This window comes from Manduca sexta, chromosome 25 (assembly GCF_014839805.1).
Source record: "Manduca sexta isolate Smith_Timp_Sample1 chromosome 25, JHU_Msex_v1.0, whole genome shotgun sequence".
NCBI lineage: Eukaryota > Metazoa > Arthropoda > Insecta > Lepidoptera > Sphingidae > Manduca > Manduca sexta.
This window is the reverse complement of record NC_051139.1, coordinates 3,039,849-3,063,373: the sequence shown is the minus strand read 5'-3', so window position 1 is coordinate 3,063,373 and position 23,525 is coordinate 3,039,849. Positions and strand designations below refer to the sequence as shown.

At 34.6% G+C, this 23,525-nt stretch overlaps 1 protein-coding gene, 1 long non-coding RNA gene and 1 pseudogene across 2 annotated transcripts in view; 2 read left to right on the top strand and 1 right to left on the bottom strand.

Moving 5' to 3' along the window:
* The window catches only part of LOC115440769, a gene marked incomplete in the record, with an annotated part of 197,131 nt that overhangs the window by 173,006 nt on the left and 600 nt on the right, over positions 1 to 23,525 (top strand).
* On the top strand, positions 7,822 to 12,539 carry LOC119190544. Its single transcript, XR_005112985.1, has 3 exons — positions 7,822 to 8,090; positions 9,810 to 9,917; positions 10,201 to 12,539. It is a non-coding gene; the product is annotated as an uncharacterized LOC119190544 (long non-coding RNA).
* LOC119190542 lies at positions 21,163 to 23,211 on the bottom strand (annotated as a pseudogene).

The following is a 23,525-nucleotide window of genomic DNA, read 5'->3' as shown; positions in this document are numbered from 1 at the left end:
TATACTAGAACATGTTACAAAATGACGAAGTCATCGTAAGGAATGTATTTTTATTAAAATTACTTATGTTTACTAAGTAAACATTATACTTATACCGTAATAGTGTGTATGTAAGTCATATAAATCCCATGTAATAAATAAGTAGTATTACCATATTATGGATGCTTCACCACACCGGTGAATCTCTTTGTAAGGAGTACTTATCTAAAGTAAAAATGTGAATTGCAATTCATTCAAAGTAATGTTAACTCTACGTAAACCCGCTGCAGGGATATAGAGGGTTTTGAAGGTCACAATAATGCCTTATTGTCAATTAATCGGCCCATTTCATTGGTATGTTCAATACGATGCATTAATAATATTGTGTCCTTGCAACAAAACGCGCGAAAAGCAATTATCCAGACTGAAAATCACGCCCTCTGTTAATCGGTATTTTATTCAGTGTGCACATTAAACTGTATTTAGCATTAGGTCCAAATACATAAGATTGATAGGAGGTTTTAAAACATATTATTCCATGAATCTTATGTTCTTTAATTTACCTAATAGACACACAGCATAGTATCTATGACACAAAATACATTTGACTTATTAATGACCAGCCGGGCCGATCTTCAATTCCTTCAATCAAATCTAAGGAAGACTCTCAGTGTTACACGACTTGGGAATAAATCGAAAATCGAAGAAAAATTAACATACATTTCTCTTCAATTTCACCCTTATTTACCCTTGTACCTTACTGACGACAACAAACAAAAACAAACCACAAGCACGGACGCAATTGCCTGTAAATATAAATTTGTTAATGAACGCGCGCGAAGGCCGCGTGATGTCAGGATTCGTTAGTATCTGGCTGAATATTTTCGACCTTGCCTCGACTTGGTTTCGCTCGTGCATAATCCGTCGAGGGAATACAGTAATCTACAGGGCCATGCATTGAGACATGGCTTGTAAGCAGCGTCGTGTGTTATTGTTTTGCAAAATGAATATTTTACATCACTTTGTTTGTATACAGTTAAAAATATAATATAACCATAATATCAGCCCTGTATTACATATTGTCCCACTGCTGGCCACAGACCTCCTCTCTGCTATTGAGGGATAAGCTTTAGTACACCACGCTGGCCTAATGCGGATAGATAAAATTCACATACACTCGAAACTCTTATAGAGAACTTCACAGGAATGCAGGTATCTCAATCTTTATCTTTACCATTAGCAAGCGATAACTCACAAAGAATATTACTTGCGTGCCCATGGGTTTTGAACAAAACCCATGGGCACGCTGATATTCTATGGACATTCGTACCAGCAGTACGTATCAGCAATCCGTTTCTTTACTCCAAGATAAGGACTTAAAGATCAGCCTTAGTAGTTCACACAATAATTGCAAATGTTAAAATGATTTTGATTTATTAAATTTTTTAATGTTATGTAAAGTGGAACCTAGGTACGTTCATCATGATTTCATAAACCAATTCTTTTTCGAATAAAATTAAAGAAGGCTGCGGACCAGGTCCTAAGTTACCAAATTTATTATGCCACATAGATAGCCAATCTATAGGTCCAAACATTGATATGAACGAAATAAGAGCTAATTTTAATATTGCATACAAAGTAGCTATTACTTCTAATCGATATTGATAGTTGCAATGTATGGAGCCAAAAATAAATAGTTATACTTATGTATTTAATACGTCAATTAAATTAAAACACACAATAAATCTTCATAGAGTTCATAATGGCTAAATTTTTAATTAAAGAGGTATATACATAGCAAAACATTTATCAATCCATTACAATGAATTTAGAGCTCAAATTAAATTTTATTTCAACCATGAATTAGGTTAAATATTTTCCAGGCACATATTTTATCATCCCACCGACCTTCAAGTGGTAGACAGAACAGTACATTTGGTTTTGATCTCTAATACACCAACGATCAAGAATAAACACGAACGTCACTAAATCCCAAGTCCAATTTAAATTTCAAAACACTGAGCTTACGATAAAAAAATGTATTAAAAAAACAGCAATATATTTATAATTGTTTATGTTTAAAGTTTTGTAGCGGTTATTTAGATGAAATCTATTTAAAGAGAAGATAATTTTGCATTGTAGAAGACCTAGGTCACGGTTAAAAATCCAACCAGTGGGGAATATTTGGCAGCGCACGTTTCCCCCGATGTGTGAGGTGCATTGTCTCGACATCGTGTTTGGATTGCAGCCAGCCTGTCAATGTCGAAATATTTAAATGTCTTATTGTTCGCACACTTCCTCTCCACACGACGTGTGTATAAAAAATATAGTCCCGTTTAGTTTGGATTTAGTAACCACGGTGCATAAGTTTGCCAAATGTTTATCCTTATTTGCGGACACAATAGTCTTTTAAATATTACTTGATCAGAGCAGCTCAGTTCAACGCTTTGACTGGTCAGAAACAGTATCCACTAAATGTATGAACTCCCATGCATTCGTCAAGCAAAACTCCTTAGTTATTAATGTCCAAAACAAACAGCAGTGAATGTCGGTCACAAAGCTCGTTGACTAAAATTTAAATCAATGTAACTTTCTGTCCACTACTACCCACAGTTTAATAGTTTTCCCACTAGAACGCAACATATCGAGGTTATAGGCTATACGTATCCAGAACTTACCAGCTGCTTCTAGTGTTACCTGACTACCCCACTGATAGACAGCCCTTGAACTTTAACTCTTGAAACTTCTCGAGCCTAGCAAACAATCCTCAGTAATGTTACAATTAATAAGAATGTTATATAATTATTTGTTTATTTGCCATTTTAAAAAAAGGAAAGATTTAAAAAAAAAGTAGAATGAAAGGTTACTTTGAATCTGTAAATATACAAGGTTCCTTTAAAGCTAAAAGCTAGTAATTACATCAAAATAATAAATATTTCTTCATGTTTATAATAGTTATCAAAACTAAATAACAATAAAACAAGATCGTAAATCTAATGGGTCTAATGTTATTACAACAACGAATATTAAAATTGCATTTTTTTTACACCGAGGGGATAGTAAGGAACGATCGAGGAATCCCAACCGAACATCTGCTTTGCACCTGTTGGAGTAAGCCTGCAAAACTCAAGAACACGATTTTAAAACATACTTCCATACAAACATTTGTTAGTTGAGAATAAATCTATAAATCAGATAAAACTTATGCATAATATAATAAACTAATTGTATATAAAAATAAATTAAAAACTTATTGTTCATATATGGTTAAGTTATATTTTATTCGCTGCATAACGTAATAGAGTTTTTTATGTATGTAGGTATGTACTAACATCTACAATCAATCATTTATAAACGTCAAGAAAATATAGCTTAGAGCTTACAGTATGTGCGAACTTCCTTACAATAAATCGTCGTTTATTTTGCTTAAATATTTGTAGTGTACTTTCGGGCGAATAAAAAAACGTCTCGTAGTTTTGTATCTGTGCCAACTGACGTCTAAATAAAAAAGAATAACTCCTGCTATGTCAATTTATTTAGTTTAGATGGTTAGTGTTTTGTTTCATTTATAGCTAGACCGGCAAACAAATGGGTCTACTCGAGAGAAATCAGTTGCCAACTTTTGAAAAAAGTAATGCTTTTTTTTTCCTCTGAAAATTCGTTTGACACATAACATCAAACCTGTTTACATACATTTCTGAGATAGGTATATCATCCAAACAAGTCCTATTAAACAAAAGCCTTAACTGACTGAGGCTACACAAAATAAAATATAAGGAAAACTTTAGTTGTATTATTAGACTCTTAACCACGTCCAATAAGTTTGTTCGTTAATACAGCTCTCATTGAGGTTCATAAAACCTCTTTAAGGTATCAGACCATAAATTCCAAAGACAATGCCACTAACTTCGTACTAACTTGTTCGGGTCAAGGAAAACTATTTCTCAGTATTGTTTGGACTCACTTTGCGGAAAAGGTTCATTGTTTACAATTTAGTTAGTTCAGTTTTTATCTTAGGACATGTCTTGGAGTCTAAACCATGCGCTCGTTGTGATTTTGTAGCTCTCAAGTGTCACAAACGTTATTGATTGCGAGTTGCTTATTTTATAATAGGTGAAGTGGTTGTAGGCATTAGAGTGAAAATAAATGACTTAAAATAGTTATTGTTCCTTACTTACTTTATAAGTATCGGAGTACCAAGTTGTAGAAAAAATTGCTACTGTCGCAGTATCAGGGAAGCATTATAATATGCTAATCTGGTACATCGTTTTAATGTATTATAAAAGAAATAGAGCGACACTAACAACTATTTCGATGTAAAGAAAACAATTCATTTTTATGAAGACAAGGAAAGGCCAATTAAGCTAAGTCATTACCAAATTTAATTGAACCAAAATCAAAACAATGAATGCCAATGAAACACTTGTAACCGTAGGTTTGAGTGTTTGGAAAATTTAATGGCATTGGCATTGAACCTCCTACAAACGATCGGAATTATGTCATATGCGCCTACGCATTGTTATGCAAGGTATGTTATTTATAACGCGGTTTCTTCCTACTGCATTCATAGCCACCAATATTGACTTGAAGTAAGTTTTGAACACGTCGCTTAACAGATCGCAAAAAAGCGATAGACGGTAAAGTTGAAGGAGGATGAATGTCAATGTGAGACTGGACGAGAGAAAAAAAATGTCCTCGTTTTTCACAATTTCGTAGGTGGCTAGAATGACCTTGTTGGCCTAAAGGGGCAGAGACCTAAAAAACGAAGACCGCACGAGGGCCCCTTAATTCCGTCTCTGGCTGTAACTATTGTTTTTAGTTTGAATAATGAAAGAATTTTTATTCTGGTACTGCAATGACTACGCTACACGAGACTATAATCAAAATTATGGTAAATACTACTAACGAAAATGTTTGTGTCTGTTGATAGCGATCAGCTTGGCACAATATTATTTGTTGGTGGTTGACGTCACCGAATATTCTCTATAGTGAAGGATCCCTCATGTAATTAGTACAATCAATAAGCGTTGCACTTTTAAAATCAAAGTCACTACATGAAATATTAAGCATATTAATACATTCACCTGAAAAAAAATATACTTTTACAATAGTGTTTTAAATCAAATTGTTCCATATCCTTGTACCCAACGAATTAAAACATTCATTCAAATTGTTATGTGCTTGTATGTATGAAATGTGCTTCATTTGTGGCATTCGCATCAAAAATATTTTTAGCTCTGTATTAGGTCACGAAATTCGTGAGGACAAATGGCAACAACCATCAATTTAACTTCACCGTGATTATGACTAATAACCCAGTGGCCCAATTTTAAAGTAAGCAAGATGGCTACTCGCGTATACTTACCGTCATTTTGAATAAAAGATCCTAATCGCTTTTTTCGAGCTCTCGCGAAAATGGATCAATCATAACACCATTTTTTTTACATGTTTGCAAATGGCTTATTTTGATTGGTTTATTCTCAGAATCGGATTGAAGATTGATATTGGGATCATTTATTAATAAGTGTTGCTATTCATCCAGCCTTGCGTCACAGTTACGTATTACCAATTTCTATAATTTTAGTAATATTGTAAGGCATGGTAATTTGAATATAGTTAATGGACCTCGCGATTAAATTATTGAAATGTTTAGACCACAAGAAATATTGTGAGAAATCTCTGCTAAGACGGAGATGAGCATGTCTCGTGTTCACTCCTAGAATAGTTGTATGCGTAAAGAGGTATCTTTAACTTTTAGGCCCCGCCACGCTGTAGACACGATTAAAATTTAAAACGTTTCTCGACTAAAGTTGACATCACCGCTTATAGGAACGCACTTACTTATTTTTTTTTTTTGTAAATTAATCCTAGTTCCATTACTTAGTTTATAATCTAAATTAAACGATTGGTTAACGATATGCTTAGACAATTAGACAAAAATCGTCTCCATGGTTGAGAAAATTACGCAAAGCCAATATGATTTTATAAATTACTAAAATTATAATTAATAATATATTGAATAATTAATAATTATTATTACAGAATGACAGAAAAAAAATATTATAACGCTCTACATACAAAAATTAGAGACGTTACAGTATTTGTCCTCTGACAGTAAAATGTCCTAAGGAATAATTACCTACATTTTAATTCCGTACTATGATATCCATGGTATTATTAGTATGATGTACCAATATTATAAAACAAGGCAAGAGTTAAACTAATAATAAAAATAAATTACGAAATTAATCTACTTATTAAAATACTACAGATATCGTGTTAGCAACATGTAGTTTTAAGTAAACAAAAACAATGTTGTTTATCCGCAATAATTCATTATCTGCATTACACACGTGCGAATGATGCATGCGTGCATTGTACCTACACCGTGAAGGGGAAAAGAGACGAATAGAATTCCAGATCTTTCGACGCTATCGCAACGTGTTACGTACGTTCAGCGTTATGAACGTACAATTTATTAGCTTACAATAATTAATCGAAAATTTTTATATGTCATTTGCCATCATGGAGGACATTTGGCAAAAGCGCGCCAACGCAAAGTCAACGCGCTAAAATGGTTTATTTACTTTTACATTCATTTGACGTATGAATTGCTTCGGTCTTATTAATAGAACATCTTTTGGATTATGTTACAGTATGATTTAAATTAAATCATTCATATATATTTACGTAACTTTATTCAGTTTTTATCGACATGTTATTGACTGATTGATCAAAGCTGGTTTGTAGTACATGCGTAGAGTCCATAAAAATACTTAAAAAAAACATTTTTACCTTATGCATGTTAATGGAACAACGTACCTTTATATAATTAGCAGAAAGATATTCAAAGTGAGTTATCGTGCTTGGTTAACATTGATTTGCAAATCAAAACACTTTAATGAAATTGCCTCGTCACATCGACCCTTCTTTACCCTTCGTACATACATACATAAAATCTATGTACCTGACGTTACTTTTATATAAGTGGGTACGTACCTACGTATTTTTTAATATTATACCTGATACTTGATACTATCTACCAATGCCCATATCATACGTAATATAAGTATTAATAATATTTATTGTCAGTCTGGTAGATCTACGACGATAATTTGTAATTTTGGAGCGTACTCGTGCGCCTGCCGACGCGTCGCCGTGCATTTATACAATTAACATTACCCGGCCAAGTACACCAGTCACTGCGGTAAGATTACGGGCTCATAGACCGTGGCAGCCTCAATTCGACGGAGTTATGCAGGTTCCCGCGAAAGTGCGCTCGCGTATCGTGGGTCACGCGTCACGTTTCTTGGACACGTGATGGCTGGACGCACGTGTTCGGTTATTACACTGTGTTGCCAAATTATTAAAATTGCTACTTTTTAAGATTAAGTATCACTGAGTAAATCTATTTGTATATTTCCAAAGAAAAAAAAACTAGTACACAACTTTTTACAATATTGTAGAATATAGGCCGTAATAAAAATAAGTAAGACCACGTTTTTTAAAACATATATGTATTATATATTTCAAATTTAGTAAGATTGCATTAAATGAAAATAACATAGTTTATAATCCTTTTTTAAGTTAATTTTACGGTTTTTATTGAAAATGTCGAGAAAAACGTCATAATTTAAATTTACAAAGATTCCAAAATTAGTTCATACTTCAGAAACTCTTTTAATTAAGCTCATGCCAACTGTACATACTAGTAGTTACTAGAGCACCCTTTAAACTTAATTATAAATAATATTATTCAGTGATGAACAACATAATTTTATAGAAAAACTAAACATTGTAGATAAATAATAAATTTCGGGTAATCCAAATTTAAATTTGGCAACCCTGCCTAATACCGGTTTTTATCTACAAGCCACGGTTCCACTGTAGTCTCGAACAAACCCGACCATGCTTCGTGCAACATCGTTCTCTCGACTGTTCCATTCTACTACCGTTATTTAATCATCTGTGCAATAAAAAATGAACTCTACGTCTATGAAAATTAGACTACAATTTATAAAACAAAAATATACCGTTTTCGTTCCGTTTCGCTATCGTAAATCACAATGAAACTTCTGTTTCAGTCGAGAATATTCCAGATAGATAACAATGTGAGTAAATAATCCTAGTTATCGCAAACAGGAAAAACAATTCGTAGGTAGGTCATCTATTAGCTAATTTATGAAAATGGTTGACGATCTAGTTGGTCACGCTTTTTAGCAATAAAGTGATGATTTACATTTTATTGGTGGTTGCGGTAGTTTGGTTCGTTAGAAAGGCATTAATTATACTCAATATCGTTTAGATCTCGATTTTAGGTAGTTCTACTGTATTGTTAAAAATTAAATTAAATGCAGTTAGACGGGTACTTACCTGCACCAAATCTTACATCTCTATAAACTTATTAGAAAGCTAATCTTTGTTTATCAATTGCTGAAAATCATCCACATTCTCTTATTTTGTTTGACTAATCACTCTTCTATATTGCCTGTGATTATTAACTAAATAAATATTTCAAGTCTCAAATCAGCTAATGAATCAGTAGACTCTAAAAAGAAAACACATTGTAAATTCTTCTATTGGCTATCCCAACTTTAGGAAGCAAAGGCACGTGGCCATTCAGCCTTGGATAACTTGCGTAACATGGTAACCTCTTATACAATACATAATATTGTATGGTATATATTTTATCGCTTATCACAAACGTGACTTACTCTAATCATTCGTTTGTGAAATAGTTCTTCGACAAATTTGTAAATTAAGCTAATTTTGTAAGAGTTTAAAGAAAGATTTTGGTGGGTTAAAGAAATAAAATAATGTTTTCTACGAACTACATAATGATGTGTTAAAACGACATCATAGAACAAACTTGTGATTTATGTGAAAAACTCTACCTTTTCAAACCCTAAATAACATCATAATAAGATTTTCTTTTATATTTATATTACCATCCAATGAAAGAATTTTTTTTGATAAACTCTACCGAAAAATAGAGTATTCCTTTAATATTTTTTAATTTACCTATTTAAAATATTTAATTGTACACTAGTGATTATGATAATAATATACAAATTGTGGTCTTATCGCTCAGAGCAATCTCTTACACACAATCGTATTTTTTCTAGATTCTAGTTTTATACTTACTTGATTGATAATAACTACCCTAATTTTGTCTATTGCCTCCATGTTTGAAAATGGAATCCCCTTTATCACATATCAGATCAATCAATCGAATATAATTTCGCATATCATAATACGGGATCCATAGATAATCACAAACTTTGTGACTCATTCATTGATTTCTTGGTATCAAAACTTCCTCTTCAATATCGATTGTATTAAAGAATTAGAGGATGTTTTCGAATAAACGAATGTATCATCGGCACTTGAGAAATATCTGTGCGGACTGCGGATACAGTAGACTCATCGTGTTTGAAAACTATCTGCAGTTTGACCGTGGCAGTTCGGGATGAGAAATGAAAGGATCCGAGTTGGATTCTCAGTTTATAGATTTCAGGAATTAAAATTATGGGAATAATATATATTAGGTATTGTCACTTAAATAATTATGTACGTATTATTATAATCTAAGTTGTATGAGTATACCAATTCACAATTCCAACAAACCATTGCTCTTCTCGAATATTCCACACATCAATACAATAATATTATACGGCCTTGCTCAACAAATTAATTAGAATAAATAAATAATGAAATGTAACTTTATAGAATACTAAGCGTACTGACAGAGAAAGATGATCTCACAACGAAAGTTATATAAGAGGTAAACCAGATATAGAAACTTGATTATTTGAACGTCTTTGTTACAGTTCAAATTGAAGTACCGGGCCGATAAATATAGACATAATGGAATAATATCATCGACAACGATAATATCCTTAGTGCAGAACCAACCTCGTGTCGCACACCCCATGAAGGTCAATAAAAACAAACTGTAACTGCCACTCCGGTATCTCTTTAGGGCTCTAACTATGCTAAAGACTCTACTTGCATGACGACCCAAGAAGTATCTTAGAAAGAAGGAAATAATTCATTTCATTTCGGTTCATCAAGAAATATTAATGTCTGCTAGTGTCAAATCACTTGTATTTGTTAAAGTATAGACTACATAATTTAACTACCATACACTTTATTACGTACCTAAAATTTTATAGGTTTTGTGACCGCTTCTAAAAAAACGAACGTTGTCTATGTTTTCAGATACGAAACTCTACGTACAGCACTTTCTAAAATAATGGATAATAGCTATTAACTTCACCTTCACCAACAATCAACATTACTATCGTATTCAGTCAATATTACTCATTGCTTACAAAATAAGCACTTACTTATTCTTGCTAAATTCTAAATAGAGCATGAATAAAATGATTAACTTTATATCTGACCTTTTCTATTCTCTCCCTGCTTCAAAAACTCATCTTCCCCCCATAAAATCGATAAAGCTCCAACAGTTCTCTTGCGTAGGTGTTCAAAAGTGTTAGTAATCACTTTCGTTTGCCTACTTCCTGCTATTAAAAAGTTTTCTAAGGAAAACAAGTACTCCTTCAGCCTGTATTATTAGTAATATTAGTAGGTCAAAAAATAAATTACTTTCTTTCGAAAGTACTACTCAGAATCGGTTAGCATTAAAAGCTGCCACGTTGGGCCGTAAATGATTCAAAATTAATTACAACTTGACGCGGATTCAAGCTGCATTCGGCTCATGTGGTAAAAAAATTTGGAATTTCATCCGCCCACTAAATCCAAAACCTGTTGTTCAAACCAAGTAAGCTATGCAATTATGAACGTGAATGGATCGCAAAAAATATTTTATTTATAATACAAGTTACTTGAATATTTATTTATCCCACCAAACGTGAAGGTCGTAATAGAACTGTTTTTTCTTCTATAGGACCTTTAGTATTCTTCCTTTGCCTTCCATAGTTGGATTGAAACAGCTAGTATTAATAATGAAACAAAAAAAAAAATAGTAATATAAACGATGACAGAGAATATTTGATTGATCATTACTTTTTTCTTTACGTTTAAGTTTTTATCAGATTATTTTGAATAAAATTTGTTTTTTTGTTATATATTTATTCCCTAATTGCCTTATTGCTTATAACATCCAACCAGCCCTTGACAAGTTAATGGAAAATTTTAAACTAAATATTTTGTTTGCCTGTACATAAACAAACAGCCAACACAGCTGTTTTATATGAGGACAATCTATCACCGATAACAGCTAGATAAAGGCGGATTCCTCCGGCGTGGATTGTTATCTAAATATTCGATTTTGTAACTGGTTTTACAGAACACGTGAGCTGGTTATCGTTATATAAAGTCATTTTTACAGATGAACGTATATATAAATTACTAGATTCTGTAGAGGTATGCTTTAAGTACTTCTATTGCCTAGCAGTAATTCGGCTTGAAGGAAATTAAATTGAATTTACTGGGTCTAATAAGATAGAATTTCAGATTCGATCGGGTTTTGGCGTAATTTGCATAAATTCATAAACAACTACATATCTTGTCTTTGATATTTTTTGACAGAAACAAATGCGTCTGCGCCAGGAGAATGCGCTAGTGTTTTTTATAAGATATTAACATACGTCTGCATTCGCAGTATTACCTTTTCTCTAAACACCGTTATGTCCTGAAGGATCGATATGCAGAATCGATTATTAGGTAGAGTTCGAAAAGCTGTAGTATAGTAAGTATCGGCAATATCAATTATAACCCAGCAATAGAGATGGGACTGAATCGACTTTTCACATTATTGTCCTAGTAAAAACGTCCCATTTTCTGACTAAACTAACCACATTAAATCTGGCGTTTAGTAACAAAAGATATAGCTGGAGTCATCTCATATTAACTAAAAATAAGCAAACCACGAAAATATTTTTTCCATTATGAAACAGGAAAAAAGAAGTAAGGTAAAAACATAAAATCAATAATAAATTTTGCAAACTACATGCTCCGTTTAAATATACGTGCGAGCATCGATAACTATTAAAACATGCAACATGGCACCAAGCCTTGTCTAGGGTAAGCAGAGGTATCTATATCATAAAAATCACACTCGCATCTTGCGAGGTACTAGGTTCCATCACCCATTTAATAAATGGCGAATCTATTACCGACTTCGGGCTGTCTCTCGTTGCAGAGTTACGCTGTAGACAAAACAACATGATTTTTTTAAAAGGGCTAAGCAAAATAACTCTACCAGTGGCAAAGGGTCTATATAACTCGATTCCTGCCGGCTTCCCTTTCGTAATTTATGTAGAATCTAATTATCATTAGGACGATTAAAAGACCGCATTTATGCATAGTACCTATATGGTGTGTCGGGTTATATTTCGAATATTCCACCATGGACCCTACTGCACTGGGTAATAAGCGATGTAAGGTCCAGATAGTGTCTGACGAGAGCATAATTAGTACGATCTAGTAACCGAAGGTCTGAAGTAAATTTCTTGAAGCTTAAATACATTAAATACACATAAATATAATATGATAGACATTAATCCACCTAACTCTCACGATCATTGGCATAAATCTGCTCTCCCATCCTACTCCGATTGTGATGACCTAGATCTCTCAAAATGCCTATCGTTAGGACAATGAGGACGCGAATGTGCCCGTCCTGTAAACATAAGTCCATTCCAGTACGTATTTAGGTCGAATAATTGGCATTCATTCAGATTTTTGACCTGTCCGGACACTGTTTTCATAACTATTTCGGTATTGAAAATATGGATCTAGTTTCCAACAGTTTAAATATTTAAACAATCGCTTAGTTCCTTGAAGTGATTATTGGTGTTAAAATAGCTATCTAATTGTAAAATCGATGAGCAGTTCTTGACATGAACTCTTTAGCGTTCGTAACATTATTATTTGTTATATAAACTAGATTTGCTCGCGATTTCTTATTTATAAATTAATTTTCACAATTAATGCAATAATTACAATCATTACAGTTTTGAAACAAAAAAACTATCTATACATAATATTACAAAACAAAGTTCTTTTGATTTCCTCAAAATCTACTGAATGGATTTTGATGAAATTTGTATTTGGTATGGAGATAGTTGAAAACCCTAGAAAGGTTATAGGCACTTTCTATTCCGGGAAGATAAATTACGGGACTTTTATCCCGGAAAACTTGTTCACGCGGTTGAAGCAACAGAAGCTAGTATATTATAAATAATTTGAATTCTATGCTCCTAAACAATATATGAAGGATAAGGCTTGTATAGTCTTTTCTTTTACCAAAGGTATATGATCAAATTAGCATGCAAACGTTTAATCATATTAGTGTGCGTGAAACAAGCGATGAACATTCATTTATATGATCATATTGACACAATATCACCAGGCTATGCACATTGTACTTTCATGGTAGTAGAGACACTGAAAGAGAAGAAGAAGAAAGAAGGTAGAAGGTCTAAGCTTAGGCAAGATGGTGGGCCTATCAGCATGGTTCGTTGGGCTTGTAATTAGGCCCTGCAAGCAGATGACGCAGGTAAGGTGCATTCGGCTAATTTCTGGCGGTTCTTCGATGACTTGAATGTTTCTCATAAATATTTAAGTGCTACCGGCATTTTATACATCAAACTGGTTATTATTAAAGCTACTTTATGTGATGTTAGCCAAAAGCACCTCACTGTGTCCTTCCAATTTAAAAATCAATAAATCCGTATTATATTTGTAATTGACCACCATAAAACTTACCTTTGAGGTATCGCTATTGACGGCACACATTTCAAACGTACTATAATATTTATTAATTTCTTAGTTAATATTGCAATATTCACATTTTTATTCGTAAGGTAATCATCACGCCATGACATTAACTCCCACATATAGCCTAGTTTTCGCTATAAACGCTATGCGACAAATATTATATTTAGACTGTAAGGGTGGAAATTCTCTGGCATGTTGCCAGACACTTCGCCCCCATGGCATCAACATAGTCTACACCTGACACCACCCTAGAATATAAAAATGTATTTAGCTATAGCCAACCTAGACATCGATGCATTTACTCCCCCACCCACGTAGGAGTTAGGGCACTCCCATCTCATATATTAATAGTAAAATCCAAAAAACTTTAACAAACCATTCTCCATTAAAGCATTTTAGCAAAGTCAAAAATGTTTTAATGGAGAACCTAATGTGCAATTAATTTATCAATGTATAAACCTGAAATATTAACTTTTTTATATAAAATATCAATAAGCACGTGTCATCTGAAATATGTGTAATTAGTAAACAAAATATTATTAAAAATATTTTTATTGCGCACATCGCAAAATCTATAGGAAACTATATATCCAGAACGTAGCAACCCTGATAATATTGATTTGTAAATGTGATGAATGAGAGAGTAGAATGCGCATGTTAATACTTTATGCAAAGAGTGAGTGAGATAGCCGAATGCGTACAAACAGCTTCCAGATCCCAGCGCACGTTCTATTTAGACTAACATTTCATTTAAAAGCATAATCTATACATGAACTTGACATACGTTTGGTATGAGTTAGACTCTATTAAACGTAGAGTTGGAAATCCTTGTGTTAAATGTTTGTTTGTGGATATTAGTCAAACTCGAATTAACCACTGAAATTGCTTATCAATCTTGGATTCTGTAAAGCTTCAAGATAAATTCATACAAATATATCTATTGCTTAATATTAAAATCGTATTTGTCAAACCATTGTACTAGTTGATCGGAGAATTATTTTACCATCAACCAATGATAAAGTATATTATCGTCTGGCCGCTTTTCATAGAACTGCAATCAATTGTTATATTTCACAGTATTTATTGCTTTTACGTCATTATTGATTGCAATGTAACATTACATCGTTTCATTGCATCACAATTGTTAACGTAGACTCGATGCATATTTTTATTTGAAACAATGTAAATTGGACGCACTTACAATTAATAAATTGACAATTAAAGTATTATATTCGTTTAATTTTATAACACCATGACTAAGTAATTAAAAATATACTAAAATGTATGTAATATCATTGAGTGTACAAATTTACTAGTATATACTTAGTTTCTTTGTGAATTATAGATTGCTGTAACTGTAAAAGAAAACATCGTGAGGAAACCTGCGTATCTGAGAAGTTGTCTTTGGGAATTTTGAGGTTATGAACGTAGGTGAAGTCTACCAAACCGCACTAGGCCAGCATTGTGGATTAAGGCCTAATCACTCTCGGTAGTAGAGGAAACCCGTGCCCAGCATTGGCACAGTATAATATAATACAAGACTGATATTATATATGTAATTAGTTTATTTATACCAACCTTTTAGCATAACCATAAATAAATACTAAAAGCTGATAATCACCGCTATAAAAGATTATTCTGTGATGTAAATATTTATGGCAATATTCTATCAGGCTAATTGATTGTTTTGAAACCTTACTCTCTAAGGAACTAATCAAAGTTTGAACGTAACAAACCACAAAGAAATATTATACTTACTAATGATCCTACACGCGGTTTTCTATTGTTATAATAATGCAGTATAATACACTGTTGTAAGATTTACATCTCAAGAAAAGCCTATCTTGAAGGTCAGCGATACAGCAATGCGCAGAGGTCAAACAAGCGCACCCAGTGTTGATCTATCTTAATTTCCGACCTAGCCTGTTCCTAAGAGTATATACTGATGGTAGGTCTCCCATATGTGAGAGTCCGCCTGGGTAGGTACCACCGCAATGTTAATTTCTACCGCCAAGCAGCAGTCTTTAGTCACTATTGTGTTCCGGTTTAAAAGGCATTGTAGCCAGTGTAAGTACTGGACATAATAAGATTTAAAATCTCATGTCTCAGGATGGTGAGCGCTGTGGAATACTAAACAATATTTTGTAATTCAAGGTGTTGGATGGTGTTTTTTTTCAAGCTCGTCTAATCATTCAAAGGAATAAAAAGAATATAATAATGATAAAGGACGAGCCTAAAATCGTTGTATAAGGTGACCAATCGCATATTTCAAACCCAGATCAGGCGTGTTACTTCACCTGAAACCAGAACCCAAAACACACAGGTCACAGCCCAGGTGACGCATGAGCTGAAAAATACAACTAATTTACCAGGTAAATGTTTACCGGTCCGATAAATTAGTCTAATATGGTTCGTATAAAACCATTCGTAGGAGGGAAAATAACAAGGAAATCACGAAACACCGTTGGGAAGTCCGGTACGAACTAATTCTACTGAAGATAAACCAAGGAGATTGTAAATAACGAATCGGGGATACTACACGACTGACCGACCATTGAATCATCGCCTCTTGTGTGAATGACGTGGATACAAATACCTACTGCCTAATTTTTGTTAATTTGGATAGCAATTTGCTTTCGGCAATAAATAAATAGAGTGCCAAAATGTTTCAGTGTGAGTGACGACGCTCTACGTAGCCAAAATGTAATTGATTAACATCTCTTTCTAATGCCAATATGTATTCACTATTCAGTGACGAGTATTGTTTCTTTCTATACCTTGATATAAATTGTTTTCTGCCGAGTAAATAAGCTTGGGGTATCCAAAAGATGTTTTTATATCTAAAACTTCATTTACGTACTTTCTGCTCAAATCCAGAGAATTTTAAATACAATATGATGAATATTGATAAGAGAGACCCACACTATTAATATTTCATACATGCGAATGATTGATTTAGTAAACATGACTACTGGATTGATTAGCCAATACATTAGGAATGTAAAAAAAAATAACTCCACTAATATTTGCGATATTTTGAGATTAAATGCCAGCTCATAAAATATAGACGCTAGGAAATAACGGGGCTGAGGAAGTAACTTGCTCTCAAAAGTTGAGTCAATACAGAAATATTGAAAAACTAGTTTACGTGAATCACGCTGCCGTAAAACAATTAGCCGCGGTTTATACGAATTTACTGGTCGAACTGTTTTTGGAATTTTCGACTATTAAACACATAAATATTCTCTAGTTGTACACAAAAAGACCTGATTTGTGTCGTAAGTTATAAAACTAAGAGAATTTCAGAAAATAATTACTATGACTTAATATTGACCTATAATTACTCTGTGGATGGAACCAACGACATCGCGTTTCAGGCTCTCTCATCACACGTTACGCTGCAAAGGTTGTCATAGTAAGTCTTGACTAAAACATTTGTCAAAACAAAGATACGAATAATTTGAAAGCGGGCGTCTTGCTTGAACTTCGATAACATTTGCTTTTAAATTAGAGCTAAAACGAGGCGATGTTTCATTGTCATTTTGTCTTTATTTTGATTACTAAAACAAATATTAGCAAATAAATACCTGTGTACTGTAATGATTTTGCTCAATTAATTAATTTGCTACCTTTGATATAATGTATTAGAAAGAAGCTACTTGTAAAAAAGACAAAAACCCCTGCATGCAAATAATCAAATAGTTTAAAATTTTGGTAATTCATACATAGTTAAACAATTGTAATCTAAACATAGGAATGGCTCATTAATCACCACATTAAAATAACGATAATTACGCTTACAATATCCAAGCATTCCAAGCTTATTAGTTGTGATCAGTTTCTGCCTCGTTTTCGTGTATTACGTTTAGTATATACATTCAGGTATTTACCTACCTACGCTTGGAGTTTGGCTTCATGCCAGAATTTCCTTACATTTCTTGACCCGGAAGAAATTCTCGCTTTATTCATCGAAAGTTATGCTGTTTCGTGGTTTTCAATGTCACTGATTTTCGAATTTGGAATTTTTCTTCTTTATTTGACTTGTGTGTTTAGTACCTCTCCAAATGCTAGTGTCTAAAATCTAAATAAATATCATGTTATCTATGATCTAGAAATAGAATGCAGGTTATTTACTCTATTCTTAAACCGGAATGAAAAATGTCATTAAATCCAAATCAAGCATAAAATTAGGCATAAATGTGTTGTGAGATAACATATCTATGCATAGTAAGACAGCATAACTACATAGTGGATAAGTAGGTATGTTAGTTTTGCAAGATTCTATACCTATGCAATGTTTACTCCATCACGGATGATGAAAGAAGGAAAGATGCAATTTATTGAAATGTATGTGCCTATGTACGTTTATGTAAATAGCTAAATTAGCAATACCACAGCAATAGCATAATATTACAAAAGCAACACATAAGCACCTGCCAATAGTGAGATCCTCTTTCCTGAAGACAAGACTTCCATACAGCTTAGTTTAGCATTCCTATGTTCAGAATTCAGGAAAATTAGATGAAAACTAATTCTACGGGTTCAATGACTTTGACTGCCTTATCCTGGTGATACGACCTAGAGCTGAACCCATACACAATAACAAGTCGAACGAACCGGTTTTACCATCGCTCCCGCAAGTCGCGTGTCGGGTTCCGCCCGCGTGTATCCAGTTATGAAGGCCGACATAAAAATTGCTACTGAGTTTATTTCTATTACAACGTGGGTTTTGATGACACTCTTCATAGACGTAAATGTTTAAGCTAATTCCCTTAGGTAATCCCAGAATGTTTATAGAAACAATATAGGTTCAAAACTCGACTCAAAAGTCTAAGGTAACTGTGCAAAATCTTACCAAAAGCTTTAAAGTATTTAAAGATGTTTCGCATACAATATGAGGAAAGATTTCTATTAGTAAGATAGGTTGAATATTTATTAAAGTTTTTTTTACATTGAACAGGATTTTCATTTCCGCCGCGAGCCCAATGACCTTGTATCCTACATAATAATCATGATGACACATCGTGCCAAAGAACTTCCATTTTGCATTATTCCATCGTACCCACACACTATAAATTAAATATAATAAAGAACGCTGAGCTAATGGCACAATAAGAAGTTCGTCTTACAGAGTTACTGGGAAATCTTACAGCTAAGACTGATGATAATTTTATGCTCTATGTTAAATATCTTTATTATTTTTTTTATTATTAAAACTGGGAACTACAGATTTAATTACCTTTAATAAAATATTATTTTGGTTTTAGCGCGAATGAAATGAATAGCAGTGTAAGGCATAAATAGAAGAGTAATAAATTTACATTAGCAGAACTCTTTAGAGTAATATAACTATCTCCACATGAGGACTTCTCTTCAAGTCGATAACCTACACAATGAAAGCCCATATCAACTAATAAATATATCCAATGTTTACAATCCCGCTAATGTAATACAAATTTATACAAAATTAATATTTGGGTTAGACTGCGGAGCGTTTATGCTTACATAAATAGGCATGTAATTTGCCATCTGCTGACTAAAGATTGGCCAAGAGTACACCGTGTACTAATTCATTTATAGGTCGTAAGCCAGATGTTATATCTTCAATATAGGCACATATTGATATTAGAAATGGTTATATTAATATCTTTATCTCTAACATAGCAACCAGACATAAACAAACACAATCTTCTAATTACCACGGCTTCTGAGTATTCAAAACTGAATGAACTCTGTTTAGATTAAAACTTTACACTAATATATAATCGAAACCGAAAAATTTACGAACATTATCGTGAAATGCTGCATTTCTCCAGAGTGTGGGGGCGGGCGGCGTGTATTTTTGCCCAGTGACGTCAGATGTGGCGCGGCCTCCACACGACTGTGGCCTTTACACCAGCGATCGGTAATGTCGAGATGAAGTGGATTTATAATGAGAAAATGTTATAATCAAAATCAGCATTTAAATTTTCGGCATAAATTAGCTAAAACATGTGCCATAAACAAATCATGAATGTGACGCAAAGTATGATTTAATTGTTGTATTTACTTAAAAAGCGATGTTTATTTCTGTACGTTTAATAAATAATATGTATACTTAATATAAATACATTCGTTTAGACATCGTCTAAATATTTCATAAATTATTGGTTACAAGTTACTTATATAACAAAAAATAGAATTAATAGACCATTACTTCCTGTCAGTAACCAGACAAATTTTTGGTGTCTAATGTTTACTGTTCACAGACGTACGACGTAATACATTGTATTCTTATTCAACGGAATTGTTTTATTTCATAGTATTGTTGTATTCATTGCTAATTTAAAATCAATACCTGTCTTCAGATCCATGCACTGCTTTCAATGAAGATCGTTTGGCGCATTGTTTGGATGCCGAGCGCGACAAACATTAAATTTATCACTATAAATGTATGTATGTTATGCTTACATTTGCCCAAAACGTTTACCGTTAGCGCCTAACACGTAAATATTTAAGTCACGAATAGCGGATTATTTCGAGGTCTCAGCAATATCTGAATACGAAAATATTAAGTAACCATGCAAAGGTATAATAAAACCACAATACGGTAGCGCTAAGTGGGGGATTTACAGGAAAATCAATTCCTATTTGTTTTAATATTACAAAGTATTAAATCTCAGAAATATTATCGCTGTTTGTATGGCTCTGCGCACCACTAGCTGCCATCAAGGTTCGTCGTGGTGGCCATGTCAACAGATTGCCGTTTCGTCTCCGCACAGCTGTTAACACAATGCTCTTGTAACGCGTAAATACAAGTTCCTTCGTTTTCCACAATAATTTCATGACAGTCATTAATTACTCGAATGTGTTCGGACCACGCCTATTCTCCTTAGGCGAGTGACGTCACTGGAAATTATTGTAAGAAAGGTAAAGCAATGAATATAGCGTAAACTGATGTATTAATTAAACCTAATTACATGTAAAAGTCGTATAATTTTACTATGTTCGAAAATTAAGTATGTGTAGCAAAATGTGTACCTACCCTACATTTACATTGTTTCAAGACTCAAACCAATCACGCTTGGGATTTGTGCTACGTTTACTGAAGATATTAATGTAAGCCAGGAATTAATAGGTTTGTTTACACGAGTCCACTAAAAATAGAACTAAAATCCACAAATCACCATGACACGAGGCCAAGGTGGCTGAGGTATGTTCAAATATACATGTAGATGAAACAAAGATCAGCGCATTGGCATGTTGGTAGTGAGTTATGTCAGGTCACGTGTGAGCGGCGGTCAGTATCCATTCCAGGGCGGTTCCAGGCACGTGCGCGGCGGTCGCCACTCGCCACTGCACGCCGCACTCGCTAAAATAGTTTCACGTGGGCCGCCTGCCCGCGACCAGACTTCCCACATTATGTAAGATGAGCGGTACAATAAAACACGTACATAGCTAATTGTATGTTTGTTTATTAGTCATTTAACAGCAATTATAAGTGATAAGCCGGCCACTTTCACTGTCACTACGTCCTACATAAACCGGCGAAACAATCCCAACAATGCGCCTGCGAAACGCATTATCGAAACACCATTTCGTCGGCATCACACGCGCAATTGTCAATTCCAAGTTTCGTAAAACTTAAAACTTACAATTGCTGCCGAGCCATTATTTACATGTGGTAAAAAATATGTACAACTTAATTAAATTAAATTAATCACACAACACTCGCACGAGTCCACCGTACTAGAACGCACGAAGACCACAAAATTATAAGTCCAACATTCACTCGGTTGTAATAACACAGCTAATACTTAGGCAGCAACATGAGTAAAGTTCCTACATGATCGGGTAGAAATGTCCCATCACTAGGTTTGAGCATATAAAACTGGCGTTCTGACATGTCCAAACTTTTAAATCATTTACTCCTTTGTCAAACAGGCACAACATGCTGAAGTTCCTATCAGCACTGTTCGGTCAACTTCTGTTCATTAGCTTTTCTAGCCGAGGCAGTCAGAACCATCATCATTATATACTTAAATCTGGTCCAATGAGATATTCACTATTAATTCTAGTTGGGTAATGTGTCCATAAGTATTTCCTTGACTCCTGATGACAGACGGTCTGGGAACTTGATGTCGAAGGCAACAAGTAAGTCCCCTTTCCTCGTGGGTTCCTTAGGGAACGGCAGGCCATACCCTGGGAATCGCTTCACTGTGTGGGGCTTCACCACTTATACCTTACAGATTTACTGTTAACTTCTCACCAGACATGGTTGGTACTTCAATGATGGTTCCGCAGAGTGCCTGCAACAAAGGAAAGTTTGAGTCAGCGACATATGACTCACACCATTTAACAGCCTAGTGTCAACTGTTGACCGATCTAGGCACATAGTAACCTTATCAATATTATTTATACAACATGTGGCAAGAATGCAAACAGATTGGGAATGTCCCACATTACCAACCACTCAACTGCAACATTTAATGTAATAAATTTATCTGCAAATTGCAAACACTTGTTCCATTATGAACAAAACCAGTCATCAACAGAAACATGCTCTTGTTCTAGAATGGTCCATTGTTTCAACCTGTTATGGTTAGTTTACACAATGTTTTACAACTACTTTTCACTAACTTGAGTGACAATAGGTGATGGAGGCTTACCTGTTTGAGCGATATCTTTGCCGTGTATCTGACGTCGCTGCCTTCTCGTTTGAACAGGGGGTGCGACTTGTCCCGGATGATGAACACGATGTCCGCGGGGATCTTGTTGCGGCCCTGGTCGCCCTCCTTCTGGAACGTTATCTTCGTGCCTGCCTTCCAGCCGGGTTTCACGTGTATCGTCAGCACTTTGTCCTCCTTTTTCGAAGTGCCGTCGGGTTGAATGACGCGGCGAGAGATCTTCATTTTCTTAACGCATCCGCGCGCGATGTCTTCGAGCGACACGTATAGATCGTGTTCGATGGGCGGGTCTTGCGTCTTCTCCTTCCTGCTTGGCGAGCCATGGAAGTTGAAACTGTGGCTTCGGAATGCGCCGCCGGGGCCGCCTGGCCGCGCCTGTCCCATGCCCATGTTCGCGAACGGATCCATATCTACGTCCATGTCGCGGTCGAAGAACATCGTCGTGCCGCCACCGCCGCCGTTCAGATCGAAGAACGCTTGGAACGGACTCGCAGAGCCGAAGAACTGTGCGAATGTCGCCCTCGGGTCTCCATGGAATGTGTATGAGAAGGACTGGCCGCCTCCTGGACCGTTGTGGCTGCCCATTCCACCCTTCAGGCCCTCCTCACCATGCGCATCGTAGATCTCCTTTTCTTCTTATCAGAGAGCACTTCATACGCCTCTGCGACCTCCTTAAATCTCTCCTCGGCACCGGGAGCCTTGTTCTTATCCGGATGGTATTTTAGTGCCAACTTTCTGTATGCCTTTTTTATGTCGTCATCAGACGCACCTTTTGATAGACCTAATATTTTGTAATAGTCTTTGCCCATTTTGAATCCTGTAACAAAAAGAAAATCTCCCGTTAACCTCCGAACGACTGACACCTTTTTTGGTGATGCACGATCATGAGCGCTAAATAAAATGCGAATTTTTGGCAAGTCTACTAGAAATTTACAGGTTTTTCACTTACTATCTATACTATAATAAAATTAAAAGATACTCACTTGCAATAGAACCTTCTATAAGTAATCCAGTCAGCAGAAAAAGCGAAATTATTAAAATAACACACACAACACAATTCAACACTTCACATCAGCAACTTCACAAATGAATGAAACGCAGCGCTGCCGTCGCGCCAAAATATATACATTA